Raw genomic sequence first — 25123 nt, forward strand, 5'->3', positions numbered from 1 at the left:
AATTTGTGGGGAGATTTGAAGAATGACATAAACAGAGCCTATTATTCATTAGGGAATATGGTGTGTAACTAAATTCATCTACAGCTTGTTGAGCTTGTCTGCCTGGAATGAAAGATATGCACCTGCTGTCAATTCTTATTAAATTTCTAGACCAATCTTTGTTTGCATTTGGAATATATCATAATGGAATAGGACAGTAGCAATGTCAGAGTTTCTGAGGTCCGGAGTGGTTTTGCCATGCACTTTTCTTATCATGTGAATTAGATGCAGGTTCTACAAGATTCTAGTGAACCGCAAAATCAGCAACAATTAAACTCAAGTGCCTCTAGATGAGCAAGCCACTGTGGGACAGATGTCCCTGACCTGAAAAGGAAGCACTGACTTTGAGGTTTTAGACACAGGGAAACATGACTCAAAATAAGTAAATTTGGGGAATAGTATTTCTGAAACCCATTGCAATTTTTATTGTCATTAAAAACACTTAAGTTCCCGGGGTGCCTGGGTGGCTCAGTTGGTTAAGTAACTGCCTTCGGCTCAGGTCATGTTCCCAGGGTCCTGGGATTGAGCCCCGCATCGGGCTCCCTGCTCAGCGAGGAGCCTGCTTCTCCCTCTGCCTCTGCCTGCCACTCCCCCTGCTTGTGCTCTCTCTCTCTCTCTCACTCGCTCGCTGTCAAATAAATAAATAAATAAATACAAAAAAACACTTAAGTTCCCAGTTGCTATAGAAATTTTTTAAATGCCCGTGTTTAAATGGCTCCGTCGCCGGTGAAGCCAGAACAAAAGAAAATGGTTTGAATTGCAAGACAGGGGGATTATTTGTGTATATATGTTGAGTTTAGCTGTCACAACTTCTAGACCATGAGGATAGTTCAGATAGTAAAAGAGTTAAAAGGGAAGAAAAATCCCTCTCTGAAAATCATTAAAAGGTAAAGTAGTTGCTCTATCAAGGATTGAAACTCTAAGAAGGTTCAGGTATAGTTTTGTTCCATAATTTCTTCCCTCTTTTCGATTCAGTGACCAACTATGCCTCACCCCCACTTCCACCCCACAGCTTCTCCCAGCTGGTACATGTTTCAGTATAAGAAGAGAAGGGGCACCTGGGTGGCTCAGTTGGTTAAACGTCCAACTCTTGATTTCGGCTCAGCTCATGATCTTGGGGATCCAGCCCCAAGTTCGGCTCTGAGCTCAGCTGGGAGTTTGCTTGAAGATTCTCTCCCTCTGCCCCTCTTCCTGCGCCCATGCCCTCTCTAGTGTGCGCTCTCTCTGTCTCTCTAAAATAAAATAAATAAATCTTTAAAAAATCAAGAAGAGAAAAGGAAAAAAGGCAGAGCATGGCTGCTGGTGTCCTGAGCTACTAAAGTAGATTATCTAATGTCTGAGTTGGTTTGTAGGCAGAGTGGGCTGCCGGGTGCATGAATTTGTTAACCCAAGGTCAGGAGATGAACTGGTTGCATCCAAATGGCCACAGAACGTGGAGGCCCATCTTCTGAGGAAGCTCAGGCAGACTCTCGTGGGATGTTTTTTCTTTTTTTCTTGTGGTGAAATACACGTAACATAAAATTCACCATTTAAATCATTTTTAAGCGTACACTTGAAGTGTCAGTAAGTACATTCATGATGTTGTATGACCATCACAAATATCCATTTCCAGGACTTTTTTTGGCATCCCAAACAGAAACTCTGTACCCATTAAGCTATAACTCCTCATCTTCCCCTCCCTTAGCCACTAGTAACCTTTATTCTGCTTTCTGTCTCTATCTGCCTATTCTGGGTCTCTCCTGTAACTGGAAACATACAATATTTGTTCTTTGGTGTCTGGCTTACTTAACTCAGCATCATGTCCTCAAGGTTCATCGCTGTTGTAGCATGTATCGGAATTCATTCCTTTTTATGGCTGGGTATTATTCCAGTGTGTGCATACACCCCATTCTATTTTTATCCATTCGTCTGTTGATGGGCACTTGGGTTGCCTACACCTTTTGGCCATTGTGAATAATTCTGCTCTGCAGGTTGGTGTGCAAGTATCTGTTTGAGTCTCTACTTTCAGTTCTTTGGGGTAATTGCCCAGGAGCAGAATTGCTGGGTCATATGGTAACTCTGTGTTTAACTTTTTGAGGAACCATCAAATGGTTTTCCAGGACTTCATCATTTTACATTCCCACCAGCAATGCATGAGGGTTCCAGTTTCTCCATATCCTTCCAACACATTTTTTTTGTTTCCTTTTTAACTAATATCTAGCCTAATGGGTGTGAAGTGGCATCTCATCTTGTTTTTGATTTGCACTTTCCTAGTGATCAGTGATGTTGATGGTCCTTTCATGTGCTTATCCACCATTTGTATGTCTCCTTTGGAGGAATGTCTATTCAAGTCCTTTGCCCAGTTTTGGATTAGGTTGTTTGTTTTGTTGTTGAGTTATAGGTGTTCTTTAGATATCCTGGATATTAATCCCTTATCAGATTTGTGGTTTCAAATATTTTCTCCCATTCTGTGGGTTGCCTTTTCACTCTGTTGATAGTATCTTTTGACGCACAAAGGTTCTTAATTTTGATGAAGTCCAATTTATCTACTCTTTATTGTGTTGCCTGTGCTTTAGGTGTCATATCCAAGAAATTATTGCAAGACCCAACTCATGAAGATTTTGCCCTATGTCTTATTCTAGGAGTTTTATAGTTTTAGCTCTTAAGTTTAGGTCTTGTATCCATTTTGAGAGTAAGTTTTGCATCTGGTGTAAGGTAAGGCCTCCTTCATTCTTTGGCATGTGGGTCCAGTTTTTCTGGCACCATTTGGTGAAAAGATTATCCTTTCCACACTGAATGGTTTTGGTGCCCTTGTTAAAATCAATTGACCATATATGTGAGGTTTTACTTCTGGGCTCTCTATTGTGTTTGAGTTGTCTATATGTCTATCCTTATGGTAGTGCCACACTGTTTAGATTACTGTAACTTTGTAATAAGTTTGAAATCAGGAAGTATGAGTCCTTCAGATTTTTTTTTTCAAGACTGTTTTGGCTGTTTGGGGTTTCTTGAAGTGGGGTGTATGTGTGTGTTTGTGTGTGTGTGTGTGTGTCTGTGTGTGTTAATCTCTCTCTGTCTCTCTGTCTCTGTGGCTTTTTCTTCTTGGCTGGTGACAGTCAGCCAGCCTTGCATGAGAGAATGCTAGACTGCCTTCAAGTGGCAGTATGCTCCCAAAATGCTCCTTCTCTACCCTCCCTGCTTCCGCACCAGCAACCAGACTTTTCACCCCAAGATATCTGCTGAGAACCTGCCCTGAGCCAGACACTTAGGCACCAAGTATCCAAAGAGAACCTAGATGTGGACAGGAGCCCCCAAGAGGCAGGCAGAAAAGTGGAATCACTGTGACATTTATAGGTCCTGAGAGATGAGCATCAGAGAGCCCACCTGTTCCCCAAGAAGAAACTGAGTCTGGAAGGAGTCTTGAAGGAGGAGTGAGTTGCCAGATGAGGGGGTCAGGAAGGAGCAGTCCAGGTGAAAGGAAAGCCTGTATGAGGCATGTCCCTGTGGTGTCAGGGGCTTGCCATTTATGGGGAATGGTGAGGATTTGGGGGTAAGGTGGATATGGAATAGACTGGGGGGGATTGGGAAGCAGTGAGTCTGGAGAACTGGATAAAGGCTGAGTGATGAGGTCTTTGTGGCTATGTGGGAGTTTGGACTTAATTTTAGGAACCATAGGTGGAAGTTTTCAGCTGAGGGGTTGGCCAAAACACCATGGCAGCCCTGGACAAAACTGGGGAGAAGTATTCTTGCAGAGTAACTCAACCAAATGGTGGAGGGTCCAGTAAACCACAACTCCCTATGATTCTCCCCAGCACCTCACTGCCTACCCCAGGCAGCGCATCCAGGGGACTAGAGTTTCCTTTTTCAACCCCTTACCTTGTCTTCATTTCTATTTATTAGCTATTCAGTAGCATATATAAACATTTCCATTTTTCTGATTTTCCAAAAAATTTTTTTAATTTAAATTCAATTAGCCAATGTATAGTAATTCATTTGTTTTTGATATAATGTTCAATGAAGTTGTGTATAACACCCAGTGCTCATCATATCAGGTGTCCTCCTTAATGCCCATCACCCAGTTACCCCATGCCCCCCACCCCTGATTTTCCAAATTTTCTATGAGAGGCATATATTCCTTTTATAATCATGAAGGATATAAAAATTTGAAAATTTAGAAAACCCAGACTATAAAGAAAATAAATCATTCATAATCTCATTACCCAGCGATGACTGTTAATATCTTGGTACATTTTATTGCTTTCTCTTTTTTTCCAGGAAATATATTTTTCAAAAGTGGGGTTATACTATGTTGTACATTCTGATTTTTTGACTTAATGTTTTTAACAGTTCTCTGTACCATTATACTGAGATGGTACACTATCTACATGTACCATAGTTATTCAATTTTTTCCTAAATGTTTTACATTGAGGTTGGTAACTGTTCTTGCTCATGTAAATAACACAGTTAATAAATATCCGTATAATTCTTTGTACATCTCTGATTAATAACTTGGGATACTTCCCTAGAAGTTTAATTACAGGATCAAAGAATGTGAACATTCTGAATGTTTTGTTATATATATTATATATATATATATATTACTACATATTGTCAAATTATCCCCCCCAAACTAGTACCAGTTACACTCCTCCCCCACCCCCCAGCAGTATAGCATCCTTTCCAATGCTAGGCACTATCATTTTGAATCTTTGCCAGTTTGGTAAGAAAAAAATTATTAGAGTGAACTTTTTTCCATATGTTATTAGCCAACTGTAATTTTTAGTTTACTTCTGTTGGCTAATTTGTACTGAAATATTAATTTTTTCATATTTATTTGTGAGGGCTCTTTATATGATGAGGTCAGCTAACATCTATTGAGCACTTGCTATGTGCTAGGAAAATGTTAATGTCTCAACATACATTAACTTACATGATTCTCAAAATAGCCCTATAAAGTAGGTACGATTTTAAATTCCTATTTTATACATGAGGAAATGGTCACAGAGAGATTAAACAACTTGCCCAAGATCTCACAGCTAATAAGTGACAAAATTGAGATTTAAACCTAGACAGTCTGAATCTGGAGACCTATATGCCTAGCTGTTGTGTCATACAGATCTAATAACCCTTGTCCACCATTTTTTTGTTGTTTTGAAGAGGAGGTATTTTTTAAAGATTTGTTTATTTGAGAGAGAGAGAGAGAGAGAATGCGCATGGGGGTGGGGCGGGGCAGAGAGAGAGAGAATCTCAAGCAGACTCCCTGCTGAGCACAGAGCCCAACTCTGTGGGTCTCACGACCCTGAGATCATGACCAGAGCCAAAACCAAGAGTCTGATGCTTAACCAGCTGAGCCACCCAGGTGCCTCAAGGGGGAGGTATTTTCTAAATTAACTGTTTATTTTAGAACAATTTTAGATTTACAGAAAAATTCAGCAGACTTACTTAGAGTTCCTGTAGATGCCACACACAGTCTCCCTATTATCACCATCTCATATTATATAGTATTTGTCACAATTCATGAAACTGTCACTGATAAATTAACTGAAGTCTATACTTTATCCAGATTTACTTAGTTTTTATCTGATATCCTTTTTCCTCTTTATATAAATTATTTTTATTGTGTGAAAATGTCGTAATTCATGCTGATTAAGAATAAAAATATAGCATATAACAAAATAGGCATCTACTTATTAAAAGCAACCTGGGGGATGCTTGGGTGGCTTATTTGGTTGAGTGTCTGCCTTCCTCTTAGGTCATGATCCCAGAATCCTGGGATCGAGTCCCTTGCTCACCAGGAAGACTGCTGTTCCCCCTGCTTGTGCGCTTGCTCTCTTACAAATAAATAAAATCTTTAAAATAAATGAATGAATGCATGCGTGCAATCTGGCCTTATAGCCTTTTTCTGTTACAGAGTCCCATCCAGAATACCACATTATATTTAGTAGTCCTGTTACTTTTTAATATAAATAAACCTGTCATGCTTTCCTCTAGGGTTTCTTCCTCTGCTTTTATGCTTAGTTAAGTTCTTCCCTATCCCAGGATGGGATAACTTTTTTCTTCTAGTTGTTTTATGACTTCCTTTTCTTTATAATAAGCCATTTACTCTATCTGAAATTTCTAGAAACAGTAGTATAAGGTAAGGCTCTTTTTTTTTTTTTTTCCAAAAAAAGCTAGCCAGTTACTCCAGTACCAGTCTTAAGTACAGACAGTCCCTGATTTACTATGGTTTGACTTACAGTTTTTCAACTTGAGGATGGTGTGAAAGCCACACGCATCCAGTAGAAACCAGACTTGGAGTTTTGAGTTTTGGTCCTTTCCCAGGCTAGCCATAGGCAGGACGCTCCTCTCGGGGGTTTCTGGGTAGTGGCAGGGCACCACAGGCCTTGGTCAGCCGCGTGATCTCGAGAGTGGACACCCACACACTGACAAGCATTCTGTTTCTGTCAGTACAGTGTTCAGTCAGTCACAGGAAACGTTCAACACTTTATTATGAAGTAGGCGTTGTGTTAGGTGATTTTGCCCAACTGTAGGCGAATATAAGTGTTTGGAGCGTGTTTAAGGTTAGCTAGGCCTGATGTCCAATAGGTTAGGTGTATTAAGTGCATTTCTGACTTCTGATATTTTCAACTTATAATGGGTTTATCAGGACATAACCCCATTGTAAATCGAGGAATACCTGCATTAAATAATCCCTCTCTTCCTACAGGTTGTAATAGCATTTTAAAAATTGAGTATTATAACCTCTCTTTCCTTCTGTTTAACACTTGGTTTTTCTCTTTTCATTCTTATCCATTTGACAAATATCAACTGACTGCCTTCTTGTGTTCAGGCCCAGTGAATATTATGTATTATTTATGTAGGAATTTACATGAGCAGAGAGAAGCATTTTTAAATGTTTAAAATCTGAGTATTCATTTATAATTTGGGGGGCAAGACATTTGCCAGAGAATCAGATGAGTAGAGGTGACTTCGGGATTGGAGGGGGAATGGAGGAGCTTGGGAAAAAAGAATACTCATAATTAAGCTTTTTTCATAGATTTTACACTGACATAGGTCAATCTGCGGTTCATTTGAAGGTTGCATTTTAAACAGTTTAGCTTCCTGTATGGGAACAGTGGTGCCTTCAAATACTGTCAGGTCATCTACAAGCTCTGTCATGCTTACACTTTCCTTGGACAGTCTAGACTTTATCTTTCATGATAATATGATGTAAAGTCCTTGCGGATTTATATAGGGAATGGCAAATGATTAACCACTATTCTCTGCTCGTCCTTTATCTGCCAGCTTTTCTACCTGTAGAGACTTGGTAACTCTGGAGAGTAAGAGAGTTCCTCGTGCTGACATTTCTTCATTTTCAGAATTCTCACTGTTAAGGATACTGTGGATATAACTTTTTTTTGCCTGTACATAGTACAGTTTTGCCTTGACTAATCTTATGGTATGCCTGCTGCAAATGCTATTAATAACAATTGCAGGCAAAAGAAATTATATTTGACTTGCTTAAATTTAGGGGTATTACATAGAAACTTTGGAGTCATATCTATTTTCTGAAAGCAGGCTAGTTCTGTTTCTAATATAACCCATATATTTGTCTCCTACCACATGTCCCCATAAAAGCCTGACAGCGTGGTATGTCACTGGTAAGGATGAGAGCCCCTAGGAATCTTATAAAGATGCTGTGCTGTAGAGCACCAGCTCTTAAAACTCCTTTGGATCACAGATCCCTTGATAATATGATAAAACATAATGTAAGTCTATGACAAATGTAGACTGTTTCCAAGTGAAAATACACACACACACACTATACACACACACACACACACACACACACATACAAGTTAGGAGTGTCAGGGATCCTGAAGCCAATGCATTATCTTGTTTAACCTTTTCCTAGACCTGGGGCACTTGGGTGGCTCAGTCAGTTGAGTGTCTGACTCTTGGTTTCAGCTCAGGTCATGATTTCAGGGTTGTGGGATTGAGCCCCATGTTGGGCTCCACGCTCAGGGGGAGTCTGCTTAAGATTCTCTCTCTCCCTCTGCCCTTCCCCCTGCTTTCGTGTACTCTCTCTTTAGAATAAATAAATGTTTCTAAAAAATCCTTTCCCAGACCCTGTGAAGTAGATATTATTATCTCAATTTTACAGATAAATAAACTGAGGCCTGGACAAAGTTAAGAGCTAGTGAATGGTAGAGCTGGGATGCAGGTCTAATGTATCTGGCTGAAGCAGAAGAAACAAAAGTACCAGTCATTTCCAGAGTCGATGTGCCACATAGGCAACTCATTAACCAGCAGACGCTTCTGTTTATCTGCTAGAAAATAAGTTTTTATGGCTTGTTCTCTAGTGATAACATGGTTTCGGCAAAGTAAATATTTGAGAAACATTGTCCAGCCCATTCTGTAGATAAATACCTATATAGTCTATTGCATTTACATAGAGCAGATAGAATGCTTTTCCTGGGTTTCTTTGCAGAATTATTTTTGTCTGTGAGTCTTGCTTTCCTAACAACTGCAAAATGTTATGTTTCTATGGCTACATCAAAATTGTTTTTAACAGGGGTTTAAGGGGAAAAAAACTAGAAAGGCTTGGACATGAAGTAATGGTGGGAAGATGACTGACGTTTTACCTGCCAGACATCGCCTTTTAAGCATTTCTCTGAGTCCTCTCCCTTCCCCCATCCCTTCCTTTGCTTTCGAAAACCTGTGCATCCACTGGTTCCACGTGTGTGAAGCCACGATTCCTAGTACAAGTCCAGTGGCCCATCGTGATGACATTTGGGAACACAAGTCAAGTTCTGAAGAACTTGGGCCACCTTTACAGTTGGTACCTGAAGTGGTTGTTGGAAGGTCCCCTTGAGAGTAAGATTAGAACTAATAGATGGGTCCAAATTTCCAAAAAGTAGCTGACAATAGCGGGAACGAAGAGAGAGAGAGAGGTAGGGAGGGTGTGGAGCTGGCCTCTTTCACCTGCTTCCGGGCGGGTAGAAGGCGCTGTTCTCCAGTCCTCCCACTAGGGGGCGCCATCCGCCATCCGCTTAGTTCTTGGTGGAGGTTGGTCTGAGGTGGACCATTTCTTCAGGCAACTCCTTTGCTGGGTGGGATAGAACGAGAGTCATCTGATACCAACTTACAGTACATGTCAGAGAAAGGAAAACAGGGAACCAGGGAGATCGAAATTGAATTTTTCGATACTTCTCTTTCCTTCTGCTGGCTGGGATCCTACCTCTCATGGGTGTGTTTTCTTCACCCCAAATCACATGGTTCCGAGCCTACTTTCTGTGGCTTCTGAGAAATTGGAAGTCTTCCCCCTTCTTCATGTGTTGTTCATTGGTGTGCAAGGGTTGAATTGCAGGATAGACACCCTGTGTTGGACGCGGAGGGGACTCATGATGACTTTGTGTTTTCATGGAAATACAAACCTTGAAGAAATTCTCTTTGAAAAATACTTGTTGACTGAATGTGTGACAGAACGTCTTCTGGCGCCCCCTGGTGGCTGCTGTAGCTCCTTGCTGGCAAATCTGTACAGTAGAGGATTTTATTCGCAGAGAGAGAGAAGACCCCGGTGCTTCCTCCACCCGGCAGGATACCAGTTCTTCTAACAAGAGTGGGTTAGCCCAGCTTTTGAGACATGTTCTTCAGAGACCAAAACCCAAACAAAACCAAATCCAAACTTGACTGGCGCTTTCATCTCTTTCTCTCAGGCTTTGTTTCCCTAGGCCTACACGTTTTTTTTCTTGTTGTTTTTAAGATTTTATTTATTTATTTGACAGAGAGAGAGTTAGCGAGAGCAGGAACACAAGCAGGGGGAGTGGGAGAGGGAGAAGCAGGCTTCCCACCGAGCAGGGAGCCTGATATGGGGCTCGATCCCAGAACCCTGGGATCATCACCCGAGCAGAAGGCAGACACTTAACGCCTGAGCCATCCAGGTGTCCCCTAGGCCTACACGTTTTAATTTCTCCTTGTGTTTCTCATTTGGCAGTCCTTTCCCAATTTTATGGTCTTTGTCTTTCAAGTGGAAGTTGTTTTTATACCCCTGATGATTGCCTGTCTTGTTTGATTGATTCCATACCCCTCTATGAGTGAATGGTCAGTGGGGTTGGGGCTTGTGTTGGGACTGAGGTGTTTGAGGGGTGTGTATGCCCGTGTATGTGCACGAACGTGTGTGTGTATGACTGTGTGTAGGGATATGTGTATGTGTGTCCATGTGTGTGTCTCTGTGTGTGCACCATATGTGTGTGAGGTGTGGGGGGGATATGGTATGTGTGTGACAATGAGTGGGAGTATGTGTGTGTGATTCTGTGGCACATGGTGTGCATGACTGTGTGTAAGGGTGTGGGGGGTGTATGTGAGTCTCTGTGTGTGACTGTGTGTGCACACACGTATGTGTGTGAGGTGTGTGTGTGTGTACACGAACATGGGCCTGCGCAGCCAGCCCTGATTTTCCCACACCTCCTTCCTCCCAGAGCTGCGACAGTCGCAGACATAGAGAAGTCAGATGACTGTGGTTCCCCCTGCTGAGCTGAAGAGCTGTATTCAGGGCTGTCTGTGTGTCTTGAATAGAGTATGTATGAATACTCTAGCTGGCAGCCAAATCCCAGATTTCTCGTGTTCTGTACAAAGCAGAGAGTTTTTTTGATGCTACATTATTTATCAGCATGAAAATAGCTCCCCAGGAGCAGAATAATCTTGAGAGGAGCACGGACTTGGGCTCACATTCCTCTTTTGCAATCAGTAACATCACCACGCTCGGGTTTCCCTCCCTCCCTCCCTCCCTCTTTTCTTCCTCTCCCCCGCACTTTTCCCCTTCACGCATTTGAAAACCCTCTATGGAAGCTGAATCATGTTGTTTCCTTTTTTGGTCATGCTTGAGCTTTCCTCCACTTTCATCAGGCTGAGGCTCTGGATGTGTGAAACAAATCCTTTCCTTGCATTATGCTGTCTTGTAACGTGCCTGTTTTGTATGTCGATCTCAGAGAAAATAAGCACTCCCTTTGGCCTGCCTTGCTGGTGCTGAGAGGCACTCAGTAGATGTTTTTGAATGAGCAGGATTTAATTAAAGTGTAGGTACTAAAGATAAAACAATTCTGAATATCTTATTTGAGGGGGGAAAAAATCAACAACCACAGGGAGAAGACAGATTCCAGCATGAGGACACTTTAACAATATCCGAGTGTTAGGGAGTTTCCTTAAATGTGGCCCTCGGTGGTGCTGGCGAGGGAGAGTGAATTCTGGGAACATCTGAGGCCACTTTTTACCCAACAGGTGTATCAGGAGCCCTGGAATGAGGCTGAAGAATGTTACCGCACAAACTCCACATATCCATTCCTGGCGCCCACCAGCCTGGGAAATGTGTCTACCAGCTGTCATTACTTGAGGCTTACAGAGCTTCTTAAATAAAGGGGTTGTTGAACCAAGAGGCCAGTGACTAATGAAAATGCCCATCGTGTCGGCTAATCCCAGTGCAGAGTCACATTTGTGCACATACTGTCTGCTGCTACCGCCCTGGGATGCCTGCTGAATACACTGCAGATACCATGGTAAAGGCCACTTCTCCTACAGGGAGCTCCTGTGGGCAGCTTTTAGCATGTCTCCCTCCCTCAGGATGCTGGATTTTCTTCGGAATCCTGTCAGAGGGCCCGGGTTTGATACAGGAAATAGGAGAGATCGTGGTGACAAAGTTTAGAGAGGTTGTGAGGAGATGTAAGTTGGATGGGTCTGGGTCATGTGGCCTTTGCAGAACCAAGTGTGTATGGGGGGGGGCGGGTAGTCAGGGAGGTGGGTGTGGAATGTAGTGTTTAGTCAGGCCTGACTCACTCTCCCACCCCCGCATCGGGAGCCAGATACCCAAACCACAAGCCCTGAGAGTGAGGAGGGGGTGGCTCCTCAAAGAAAACGTGACTTTTGCTCCGAGAACGGGTTAACGAGGCTAGGCCAACAAGAACAGGGAATACCTCCTACAGGTATGACACGGTACCGTTGTGATGCAGTGGGCTCCCGGGTCCTATTGAGGTAATTCAGAATATTTTGAATGAAAGGAAACAGTAAGTGAAATTCAGTCCACAAATACCATTCTGTGGAGGAAATATGGAATTTGCTGTTGATCAAAAAGCTTTTTTGTCTCTTGTTTGGAGGCTAGAGACACATTTCCTGTGTGGAGAGTGAGGGTCTGCAGTGTGGCTGGAGGGCACACAGAGGCTGCCCCCCGCCCCCGAGTTTCTAATTCTAGGTTCACTTTAAGGCAAAGGACTTAAACACTCCATTTCCCAAAGAAGGAAGGAAAGGAAGGGAGTCAGCCAGTGGTTCAATAAATACATAAAAGGATGTTCAGACTTCCTTTAGCACTCAAATGTGTTCAAATAAAACCAACAATGGTGTGTCATTTCCACCTACTTGCCATAGTTTTAGATGCACTGAACTCAGTGTTGATTAAGGTTGAGGGAGAAGCTATCTCGTACACCGTCATTTAAAAAGGTAAATTAGTACAGCCTTTCTGGAGGGCAGTTTTGCTATATGTATCCAAATATTAAAATGTGTTTGTTTTGACACTACAATCCCATTTCTAGACCCTTAAGAAATCATTGTGTGTGAGAAGATGCATGCGTGGGGTTATTCATCACAGTTTCACTTATAATGAGGAACAGTGAATCCCCTAAATGTCCTTCCATGGAGAACAAATGATGTAAATGTTGGTAGACACCGAAAGGCTTATTACTGCAACTAAGCAAGAGAGCAGAACCCTTGGCCTCCACGGGGTCAGGAAGGGCACTGGTTTCATATCCTGGTCCCCACTTCCTGCCCTGGGGAGCGGAGCTCCTGCTGAAAACAGGAGAAGTAGGGATTAAGTCCTCACCTCTAGCAGAGGGTGGTATGATTTTTAAATCCTGTTTGTGTCAAAAGTATCTGTTTGTCTGCCTATCTATCCATGCTCATAATTCCATGCTTGTATATTTTTAAGAGGAGTATTTGGAAGTTTTTGTCTATTCATTCAGTCATCAAATACTATCAGCAGACAGAGCAAGGTAGGCAAGGTGCTTTGTGTTCATGGAACCACTTCTAGTCGGGAAGGACAGATAATAATTAGAAAAAATAGAAATAATTTGATGCCAGATGTAAAAAGTGCTTTGACAAAGATAAAAACAGGGTATATTGTTCACCAACATTTTAACGGTGGCTGTTTATCAAAAGCACAACTATGGGTGAGTTTTCCCTTCGTCTTTGTTCTTTTCTGTGTCATCAAAAACTCACCTTTTCAAAAATCATGATCCAGCAGGGCCCCCGGACAACCTCAGCCTTTTCTACTCCACCAACATTACCTGGACAGTTCTGCCCCTGACTTGCTTCGCTTTAGCTACACTTGCTCTGAAGCAGAGGCTCCTGTTCTCTCTGCCGGGGCACTGTTACCCCGACACTTCCCACATCCATCCCTCCGGCCTCAGCCTGTCCCCTTCCTTATTTATCTCCACTAACCACCGCCTCCCTTGGCCTTTGCCATTGCCCCTGCGCTTTTCTGATAAAGCATACTCCACAGTTTGTAAGTTACATATTTGTTTCTTTGCTTCCTAAACTCACTAATGTGCAAGCTCCATGTGGACAAGAACTGGATTTGGTTTGTAATTTGTAAAATCTGTGGAACGATTGAATGGAAGAATGAACATGTGTATTATTTTCCCTTAAAGGTATTTAAAATACTTTTAAGACAAAGCACAATGTTGTTGTTTTTTTTATAAAGAAATTCTTTGCTTTATAAAACAGTTCAAGTTGCTTTTTAGGATGAGGTGATGGGCTCCATGTTGGGCATGGAGCCTACTTAAAAAAATAAAAAATAAAAAAAAATAAAATGCGGCAAATGTTGGAGAGGGGTGGAGTTTTATCTCTATTATACATACCAGGTGTGTATATCCGTTAGGGTTGGGGAGAAAGCCTAGAATTTATACTTCCTGCCAGAAAGGTGTAAGTCCTAGACATACAAACTTTGGTGCCTGACTGCACCTTGGGCAATCCCTAATGTCTCAGGGACTCATGTGATCATCTGAAAACAAGGATATTCAGGCCAGTGATCTTTGGTCCTTTCCATCTAAAAATTCCTGTGGTTCTGTGAGATCTCGGGTGGATGCTTAGGTTTGGAGTCACTGACTTATCATTTGTTCAGGAAATGATTTGAAGCAAACACATTCTACTCAGTAGTTGTTTATGCCTTGGCAAAAGGAAGTAGAAAATCCATACAGTATTACCACATCTTATATGCTGAGGTACTGAGAAGAACAGTAAGGATAGGGGCGCCTGGGTGGCTCAGGCGTTAAGCGTCTGCCTTCAGCTCAGGACATGATCCCAGCGTCCTGGGATCGAGCCCCGCATCGAGCCCCGCATCGAGCCCCGCATCGAGCCCCGCATCGAGCCCCGCATCGGGCTCCCCGCTGCTTCTCCCTCTCCCGTTCCTCCTGCTTGTGTTCCCTCTCTCTCTGTGAAATAAATAAATAAAATCTTTAAAAAAAAAAAAAGAACAGTAAGGATAACCTTACTTATGGCACTTCTATAAGATAATACAACAAAATAACTGACTATGAGTCCGTATGAAAACAGTTTCTAAAAAAATGTCTTATGGGTGAGTACCGGAAATAACACCAGTTGGCGTTAAAGGCAAAGAACAATAGTGATTAATTTCTTTAGAGAATGTGGGTCAATTATGATTTTAGCCTTTGAATTGGCAAAATACTCCTATTTATTATATAGCATTTCTGGATTTATCATATTATTTTCAAGAAATATTCGAGAAGAATTCACGAAGAGAATATTCTCCCAAAGAGGATTACATCCTTGGGCGCCTGGGTGGCTCAGTTGGTTAAGCGACTGCCTTCGGCTCAGGTCATGATCCTGGAGTCCCAGGATCGAGTCCCGCATCGGGCTCCCTGCTCAGCAGGGAGTCTGCTTCTCCCTCTGACCCTCCCCCCTCTCATATGCTCTCTCTCTCTCTCATTCTCTCTCTTTCAAATAAATAAATAAATAAATCTTAAAAAAAAAAAGAAGATTACATCCTTCATACAATATCCAAATCCATTCTGCCTGGAAGACTGAGTATTGACTCCCTTTTCCCTTCAGCTTTGTCATCCACACCTGTCATCTTTAAAGACACTACTGCCTAATCTCCAGAAAGGCGGTATTACAACTCAGGTCATTGCAGTTGGGGGAAGGGTGGGCTCAGTCCTGCTTTCAGGATAGACCACCTCACCCACGTGGAAGGCTTGAGTCTCACGGCTGGGCAATTTTCTGGCTTTAAGAAAAAGACGCCACTGTGATATGAGATGCATTTTTGAAAGAACCAAAATACCATCTTTCTCACAACGATGTGGAATGACATTTAAGGCAGGCTCTTCCCATATTGCCATCTAGGGGAATTGAAGATTCTAAAACACCCCAAAAGAAGTTGTATTGTGAAGGAAGAGGTGAGGCTGCTTATCACCAAGGCACTCGGCGGTGCAGCAGCATAAAGGTGGACTTTTAGTTCTCTCTTATGTAACAGTCCTCGGGTGTGTTGGTCTAGGGCAGCAGGCCGCTCTGCTCCCAAGGTCAGCCAGGTGTGACTCCGTCCATCTGTTCTGCTCTCTCCCAAGTGTGGTCTTCGTCCACACTGTAGAAGCTGGCCCAGCACCAGCCCACAACACGGGGCAAGCACAGCAGTTTTCTTTTTAAAAAACATCACCCCCTAGGGGCGCCTGGGTGGCTCAGTCGTTAAGCATCTGCCTTCAGCTCAGGTCATGATCCCAGGGTCCTGGGATCCAGCCCTGCATAGGGCTCCCTGCTAAGCGGGAAGCCGACTTCTCCCTCTCCCTCTCCCACCTCTCTCGCTGTGTCTCTGTCAAATAAATAAAAATAAAATCTTTAAAAACAAAAACAAAAACAAAACATCACCCCAAAGTCGTACCTGCTACCTGGCTCACCTCCCCCAGGCCAGAACTAAGTCACAAGACCATGCCTGCCTGCAGAAAGGGCAGGGAAATGTGGCCTCTACTGGGTGGCCATGTGCCCAGTGGAAGCTCAGGGGGCTCTTTTACCAGAAGAGATAAGGGGGGCGCCTGGGTGGCTCAGGCAGTTAAGCGCCTGCCTTCGGCTCAGGTCATGATCCCAGGGTCCTGGGATCGAGCCCCGCATCGGACTCCCTGCTCAGCGGAGAGCCTGCTTCTTCCTCTCCCTCTGCCTGCTGTTCTGCCTACTTGTGCGTGCTCTCTCTCTCTGTCAAATAAATAAATAAAATCTTTAAAAAAAAAAAAAAAGAAGAGATAAGGAAATAATGGCCATGGGAGGAAGTTAGACTCTGCTGTGGTGGTTGTGGAAGTCCAAAGAATAAGGGTGCAGAAGGCACACGATGCTAGAGACGTGTTACAGTTTTTTTTAAATCATAATTAAAATGTATGTGTGTGTGTGTTTACACTTGTACAGAAGCAATAGAACCATGAGTTATGCTTCACACTTTGTATAGGAGATAACTTTTGACTTTTTTTTTTAAGATTTTATTTATTTGACAGAGAGATAGCGAGAGAGGGAATGCTAGCAGGGGGAGTGGAAGAGGGAGAAGCAGGCTTCCCATGGAGCAGGGAGCCTGATGCAGTGCTCGATCCCAGGGATCATGGGATCATGACCTGAGCTGAAGGCAGACGCTTAATGACTGAGCCACCCAGGCACCCCAACTTTTGACATTTTTATCAAGATTCCAACAGTTAAAATTTTTCATTGCCTTTTGGAAGATAGAGGAGGGCAATGTGACCCCTTCCTTCAGTATATCCATATTTTCACTCACCAAGTTGAGGGTTTGCTGGACACTCCAGAGCCACAAGGATCTCTTTTGCCCTCTGGGCACAGTTGAATTTACCATGAAGCAAATGCAGCTTAAATTTTAGGACCCCTCACTTGGATAGGCCCCCTCCAGGGTCTCCAGAAGGGCCCTAGCATTGTATTCACAAGGTCCTTTTGTAGTTTTCTTAGAGAGCTCCCTAGATTCTTAAGCTTCCTGCTGCACAGAACCAGGCCTCGGCAACGTGTGCCATGCCTCCATCTGCCACTGAGCCCCACCACTGTTTCCACTTTTTCCCAGATGGGAAGAGGTTCCCACCTAGTATAATAGTTCTCCTTTACCCACCAGAGATAAACCCCCAGTGGATGCCTAAACCACGGATAGTACCAAATCCTGTATACACTATGTTTTTTCCTATACATACCTATGATTTGGTTTAATTTATCTATTAGGTACAGTAAGAGATTAACAACAATAATTAACCATAAAATAGAACTATTATAACACCATACTGTAATGAAAGTTATTGAATGTGGTCTTTCTTTCAAAATGTCTTATTGTACTGCACTCATCCTTTTTCTTGTGATGATGTGAGATGGTAAAATGCCTACTTGATGAGAAGAAGCAAGGTGAACGAGGTCCACATTGGGACCCAGCTTTAGGCTGCTCTTGACCTTCTGACAGTGTGTGAGGAGAATCATCCGCATCCAGACCCTGGCTGATCGCAGGGAACTGAAATTACAAAAAGGGACATGGCGGATAAGGGAGGACTCCTGGAGTCCGGGGTACCTCATCAACATGGTTTCTTGGAGGAAACCACTCTAAAAGGGAAGTACCCCAAAAGGAGAGCATCCCAAAGAGACATTAGAACTGATTTTTTTTGCCTCTTCCACATAAAGTGCACCTTTGATATCCTGGCCCAATTTTGTATGTCCTTGCTCATGTGTATCAGTAGGAAGTCCCTGGGAAAATCTTTCTGACGGCACCTTGGCTCCCCAGGCAAATGCCTCCTTGGAATGAGGGTGTCGCTTAGATTAGACCACAGGCTGCCCACTAGTACCCATGGCCCCACCGTGCTGCATGTCATCCAAGCTTGCCACTTCTTGTGTTGATCTCTGGCAGGTTTGGGTTCTCCGTGTAAGGGCCCTTCTGGTTAGAACTTCCCTGTAACTGTTGGAGGAAGAGAACCTGTTGGTTCCACTTTCAGATTCAGAAATTAATCTTTAATCAGCCTAAAGCATTGTTTCTGGGGTGGAACTTGATGGTATATGGGGACAAGTTGGGGAGAGATGGGTGCAAATATACAACACATAATTTTGCGTATAATTTCAGAGAGGTCACAATCTTCTGAAACCCCTCTTGCTAGCCCCTACTGTACAAGTTGAAAATGTAGTCAGTTTGACCTGTTTTTTTTTAAAAAAGGCCATACTAATACCTTTCTCATAATAATACCCTCCAATACTGTGGGGCTAAAGGGTGGGGATTAGAGGAGATAATTCACGTAAAGAGCGCTTAGCATAGTGTCTGACACATAGTAAGCAGTTATAATTGCTCATTTCTGCTGAGGTTTTGATGATCTTGACGATTTTCATGAGTTCCTTAGATAATAACAATATTAGCTTTTGGTTGCTATTATTTTCCCCAGCCTGTCGTTTGCCTTTTAATATGAAGGCAAACATTTATTAGCTTTACTCTTCTTATGTAGCCAAATCTGCAATCTTTATTTTGTGTGTGATTTCATTAATTACTGGAAAGATTGGACAGTCATCCTTCTGACAGAGCTTTGACAGATTCTGCTGCTTCTGGATTGTTTTCTCCCCATGTCTTGATTCTTATTATTTAGCATTCTAATCCATCTGGAATTTATCTTGGTATATGCTCTGGGGTAGGGGTTTAACTTAATCTTCTTCTCCGTTGCCAACCACTTATTCCCCAACCACTTATTAAATAACCTTCCCCTCCCCACTATATTATAGCATCTTCTTTATCATATAATACATTCCTATGTTTTGTAAGTGTCTTTTTCTTGGCTTTCCATTCTGTTTCACAGAAAAAGGATATGCCTATTTTGGCATCAATGTGTCTTAATATCTTGTAGACCTAATCCCCTTCTCGACGCTCTTTTTTTTAAAGAATCTAAAATATACTCACTTGTTTATTTTTCTAAATTTTTGGAAAATATTGACAAATCCCAAGGAAAAAATCCTAGGAATTTTGATTGAAATTACATTAGATTTATTAATTAATTGGGTAGTATTGCCATCTTTAAATACTTAGTTTTACCAACTTGAAATGTTGTAATGTCTTTTCGCTTATTCAGCTAGTTGGTTAGCTGATATTTATTAGTGATGAAAATGAGCAATGTGTTAACATTTGTAGTTTTAAAACAATTTTAACATACTTAAAAAGGACAGGTTTCCCTTTTCCCCACTTTGTACTATAACAGAGCAGTAAAAGGACATATTTTCCTTCAATTTTTACACACATGTGGTTTCAGAACCCAAACACAGGAAGATTAGCAGTCACAAAGAATTACTGTCATGAAATCCCCCCCAAGTGAGGATTTAAGTAGAGTGGGTGTCCCAGTTATTTTGGAAATCTTTTTGTGGTTTTATTCTTTCTCTGGGTGGACATTGCCCGCCCCCTAACCCTCCCTCCTAACCACTCCCCCCATCTCTGCTGTCCTTTCCAATTGTCATCCCAATCTGTTATCTTCCAAGTTCTTAGTGACAATATTTCATAAATTGAAAATGGGGTCATGTATTTATAAATAGAATGGGTAGAATATTTGCTCTCAGGATGATCTCAGAAAACCTGGGTCATGTGATCAGTGTTGCTCTAGTGTTCCAGGTGTACTATTTGGAAATTTATTCCGGAGGTAGAATAGAGGAGAGGGAATAAAATGGTTGCAGGAGAAGGAGTATTATTCTATTTCAATTTCCTAAATTCTTTCATCCTCTTTAACTCAAGCCTTAGGTTCTACCCACTGTCTAAACATGGTAAATGTCGATCTCTCAAATTTGGAGTAATAGTCATTATTAGAATAGTCATTATTAGAAACTTAAATTCATAAACAACTGAGAAAGGGTTTCAGATGGTTTTCTTGTCTGAGGCTTAACATGTAATGCTGCCTGATTCAGAGGGCCCACTTTTCTTAATGCTAATCTGCTGAAATAAGTTCAACAGAAAAATACAAGGGCGCCTGGGTGGCTCACTCGTTAAGCGTCTGCCTTCAGCTCAGGTCATGGTCCCAGGGTCCAGGGATGGAGCCCCGCATCGGTCTCCCTGCTCAGTGGGGAGCCTGCTTCTCCCTACCGCCCCTCTGCCTGCTTGTGCGTTCTCTCTCGCTCTCTCTCTCTCAAATAAACAAAATCTTAAAATAAAAAATAGAACACAAAATGTGCTAAATCAATAACAATAATTTTACAAGGTCGTCTACCTGCTTAACAGGCTCTGTAATTGTAGTAACGTTGTTTAGCTGGAAAAACCACTTATGTCTCCTGGAATGGAAGATATTTTTAAATTTAAAGATAGTTCACTGCTTTAATTGGATCTTTTGTGTTTATTTTTGGCTTGTTTCCAACTTTGGATTTGTGGTCGTTGGTGGGAAGAATTAGAGATAATATTTTCCTCACTTAGCATGAACAGACTGACCTATTTCTGTTTCTGTCCTTCCTACTCAACAACTATTTCTCTAATACTCCTACATCCCAGGGTAGAGTTAAAGTGAACTCTCTCATAAAGTCAATAAACATACAGTCATGGTATCTGATGGGGATGGGAGAGAACTTCACAGAACTGGCTCTTAAATGACACTAGTCCAGTGTAAGTATCATAAAATAGATTTATTTTTTTTCCCACCTCCCACTGATAGCCGACACAGTATAACTCCGCTATGTGGCAGTTCTGCTGTAAGTCTGATCTTAATCCAGGCTGAATGGCATACCTTCTGGGTAAGTCAAACTTTACTTTTGTGATATAGAACAAAATAAATCAGAGGGTCGGCCTGACAAGAATTGTTCACCAGAGCAAAGCCTGGACAAGGGTCTCTGAGCAGGCCCTCGGTGGGGAGCTTGGCCAAGTCTTTAAAGGATGCGGTCTAGATCCCTTTTAATCTTTCTGGAAAGAGTTAATACTCTGAAAGAGTATTAACCATGGACATAAATCTGGCTCTTCTCTTAAAAAATTAGAAAGGAGGTTCTCTTTATGATACAATTTTCAGTGCAAATGCATTGTACAAATTCTGATATGGGTGTGTTTGGGTAGTGGAGGGAAGACTGTAATTCTACAGGCGATTGTAGCCTATAGGTAAGAATAACATCTGATCTCACAAGGTTCGGACTGTAATGTTAACATATTTGAATAGGTCAGATGCCCTTATTGGCCATGTTGTCTTGTGCAGACATCGGCACGTTGTTGCCTGGTTAGACTGAGGTTGGCCAGGAAAGCAGGCCTTCTGGCGGGCGGGGGGGGGGGGGGGGGGGCGGGGGGAGCTAGGTATTCTTAGCTGTGGCTTTCATGCCAGGTAAGCAGGAAGTGGGGACTGCAGCAGCAGTCTACTGAGGAGTGTCTAGCTGACAGAATGGCAAGCTACCCAGTGGCTTCGAGGACATTCTGTTTTCTTCCAGTCTGATATAGCGCCAAAGGTACCCACAGACAAGCATTCTCGATTCAGTCTCGGCGTCAATTAGCTGTATGACTTCAGACAGGTGGTTGTCCTTTCTGCTTCAGCTACCTCACCTGCAAGCTGAGAATAAGACCTGCCCCACTACTGGAGAGAATGATTATATGGATTGGATGAAACTTTATTGATAATAAGGTACTGTTAAATCATTATGTCTTAGGGACCTCCCGAGGCCGTTTAGCTTGGTGAGTGAGGAGAGAACATTCAGGGATCAGGGTGATGGAGTAACCAACGCGGGGAATGCCCCATTGTATCTTGGAAACCTCATCCCATGAACAGATGGCTCTCAAAAAAGCAGGGTTGGGGGACTGGGAGACGTTCTGCGGAGGTTCCACTGAGGCACGTCAACCGAGTTGCTGTACTCCGGACCAGTGCTTTTCCTACACGCTTCAGAGCTGCCCAGACACTTCGGTGACATCATCCATCTGGCATGTAATCTTAGTTGAATTCCATGTATCTCTTGCTCACCAGATTCCTAAATTGTGAGAATATGGATACATTGACGGGCTTGTCTGCCTGCCCGCCTGACCTTTCGGTTTTCTCTGTGGCTGCTTCAGCCCCTATCCCCTCGTGCCGTCCTGCCCCCCACCCCCGCCTTGCCTCCTCCACTCCCACCATCTCAGAGCAGAAGCTTTCTCATCTTACTGGCTGTCGGAAACTCGGTTTCCTCAGCAGTTGGTTTTCCTGTCGTGTCCCCCTGTAAAAGTGTTCCCATTGCGCTTGGATTGCTTACAGCGCTGATGCTTTCCAAACAAGTGGAGTGAAAGCTAAAGACACAAATTCCAGTTCTTCTTCTTTACCCTCTGGGGCAGAGGCTGTCTCTAGGTAGTTTGGGGCAGGGAAATGCGGTTCTCTGGGTCTCCCAATCTTGACTCCTTCCCTCCAATCTCCCAGGTTGCTACCAGAATGATCTTTCTAAATGGAAATGTTACTTACTTGCTCAAAGCTTGATGACTCCCCTCTGCCCATCCAGATACCCTGGGCCCCTGGGCACACTGATGGCTTTGTTTTGGCCCAGCACCATGTTGGCCTCCACAAATTAAATTAGTAAGAACATTAAAGATTGGAAGATGTCTTATAAAATCCACAATTTGAGTTTCTCTTGGAAGGTTGTTAGATGGCAATGCTGGGCACCAGGAACTGGGCAGGGCTGCCTCTTAGCCACAGCAGGCTTCTCCAGATGGCACACCTACTGCTACGGCCTCGTCACTCCCTTACGTTACCTAGGGAGGTTCTGGTGTTTGCTCCCCCCATTACAGGATCAAGTTCAACTTGAGTTAAAATCAACTTTTTACCAGGTATATGGGATCCATACCAATTAGGCCCCAACTACATCTGCCCCCAACTCCTGCCCCATCCCTACAGGCTTTTCTAGAATAGCTTTGCTATGCAGTGGTTAGTTGTTTGCCTGTTTGAGTTTGCTTACCCTTTCATTTTATTTTATTTCGTTATTTTTTTAACTGAAGAGACCCATCTTGCAGATCCCTCTGGAGCACCCATTACAGGCAAGGGTGTGCCTGGCTTGGCCACACCACAATTATGGGGTGTTTCAAGGGAGTTACATTTCAAATTTTCATGGCGTATTGATCCAAAGCTGCTGTGAAGGGCAAGAAGCAGAGGAGGGAAGAGAACAGATGGGGCCCTTTCTGTGCTTTCGGTCATTTCCAAAACAAATACATTTCATTTGGCTACGTGGTCATGTGTTTGCAGACATTCTGCTCTGTGATGCTGAGGACATAGCAAAATGGTTTACCTTGGTTAGGATATCTGTTTTCAAACGTTGCCCATTCTTTCCCAGAATTACAGGAAAATTGATATATCAGCCTCGTTACTTGAACTTCTAGGCAATAAAATAAATTCAAGCTGTTGAGTAATTACTTCCTTTATTGTTGTTCACATTAAGTCCAGGAGCTTGCCGAGGAGTGATGTTCAGAAACCTGGGCACTTGCTTCTCCAGTTTCAAGAAATTGCTGTATAGGTCAGGTTTTATCTTACTGGGGCCATTACTTACTCCAGGTTCCACACTGTGCTGGTTCCCAAACTTGATTCCCCCAGGAGGAGTCAGGCTTTAGGAATTTATGTCATCCTAGCCAAACTCATATGATCTATTACTAAACTAGAATATTCCTTTTCTTTTCATTTACTGAACACCTACTAAGTGTGTAGCCCTGTCCTAATGTCTAGAGAAACAAAAATAAATCACAAATATGATGTGGTCCCTACCATTTAGAAGCTTATGGTATAGAAGTGGGACAGATATGTAAGTAAATACATTATATATCATGTGCTAAGGGTAGGGTGACCTTATATCTTGGGGACATCCTGGTTTATACCTGCTGTCTGGTATAACTATTAATAGTTCTGCCTTTCAAACCATCTGAGGGCCACAGTAAAGGTTTCTGTTAACGTTTGGGGTATGGAGTTGGTAGATGGGGGAGAAATCAGCCTGTTTTTCCAGGGTAGACTCTTGAGCTGGGTGATGAAGGAAGTTTGGGCAGTCAAGGTCTGGGAGCTCAATGTGCAAGGAGGAGGGGAACGTGCAAAACTCTGGAGACAAAACGGAAATTGTTCCGGAAGCAGCAATTAGTCAGTCCAAGCTAGTCATTGTTTCCCAAATTTATCCTGTGAAAAAAATTCCCCAAGATACTTGGTAAAAATACAGATTTCCAGGTCCTGCTGGTAATCTGGATTAGTATTTTTAAAGAAGCATCCCAGATAATTCTGGGACATATTGAAAGTTCAGAACCAATTCTCTACTGATTATGGCAAGGAATACAAAAGGCTGGGAGTAAAGAGGAGCAAGAACAGCAAGACTAGAGCACAAGTCACCTATTAGTCAGATGGGATGACCCCAGGTGGGAAAACCCTCAGAGGTAGAACTAGTTGGAAGACATTTACAGTAGACCTGTGAAAAATGGACAGTGTGGGAACTATATGTCAGCTACAGTGGGGATGCAGAGGAATGAAAAGATTAAGAGAACTACTCAGGAGGAAGAATGAACAGGACCTAGGATATGCCAGTTACTGATTTACATAGGTAATATTTCCAGGCAACAAAACATTTGTGTGAAATCCAGGAACCTAAGGGACCTTACAACCTCAAGTTTTAAATGGTGAGCCATAAACCTAAAAATACAAAGAATTGGATAATGTGATGTATTTCATGTGGACATTAAAAAAAAAAATGACTCCTGCTTACTTCCCATTGTTGTAATCTCCAGAACAGTCAGGACAGTTGTGTTTATCTCTGGAAAGGAGCTGGATGAATTCTAAAGCATCCTGACACACCCAACCCTTTTATCTAGACTTCAGGCAAACCTCTGCCCTTCTGTTAGGGTAAGACTACTTGCCATGCCTTATCTTGCCTTATTTTTGCTTCTGTTTTTGTTATCGAATGTGTGAGACAGTCATGACTCCTCAGCAGTACCAACCCTTTTCAGGGCAGATGGTCGGCCTGGTGCAGTTTCAGCATGACTTTGTTCCTAAATTCTGGAGCTGCCCTTTCTGTAAGAACCTGAAGTCACCTCACAGATTCACCACAACTCTGGGAAATTACAATAGGACAAGAAGCGCCCTATCCAGGCAAGGAGATCGTGAAGCCTGGTGTTTGTGGTTTGTGGCAGCCGGCTTCCTTGGTGCA

General features: G+C 42.8%; 1 protein-coding gene across 8 annotated transcripts in view; it reads left to right on the forward strand.

Annotated features, from left to right (window-relative positions):
• Positions 1-25123, forward strand: part of TACC1 (transforming acidic coiled-coil containing protein 1) — a 115530-nt gene that overhangs the window by 32529 nt on the left and 57878 nt on the right. The gene's annotated exons all lie outside the window — the stretch shown is intronic.

The sequence above is a fragment of the Callorhinus ursinus genome, unplaced genomic scaffold (assembly GCF_003265705.2).
Source record: "Callorhinus ursinus isolate GAN/ISIS: 27379988/994484 unplaced genomic scaffold, GSC_fseal_2.0 scaffold17, whole genome shotgun sequence".
Lineage (NCBI taxonomy): Eukaryota > Metazoa > Chordata > Mammalia > Carnivora > Otariidae > Callorhinus > Callorhinus ursinus.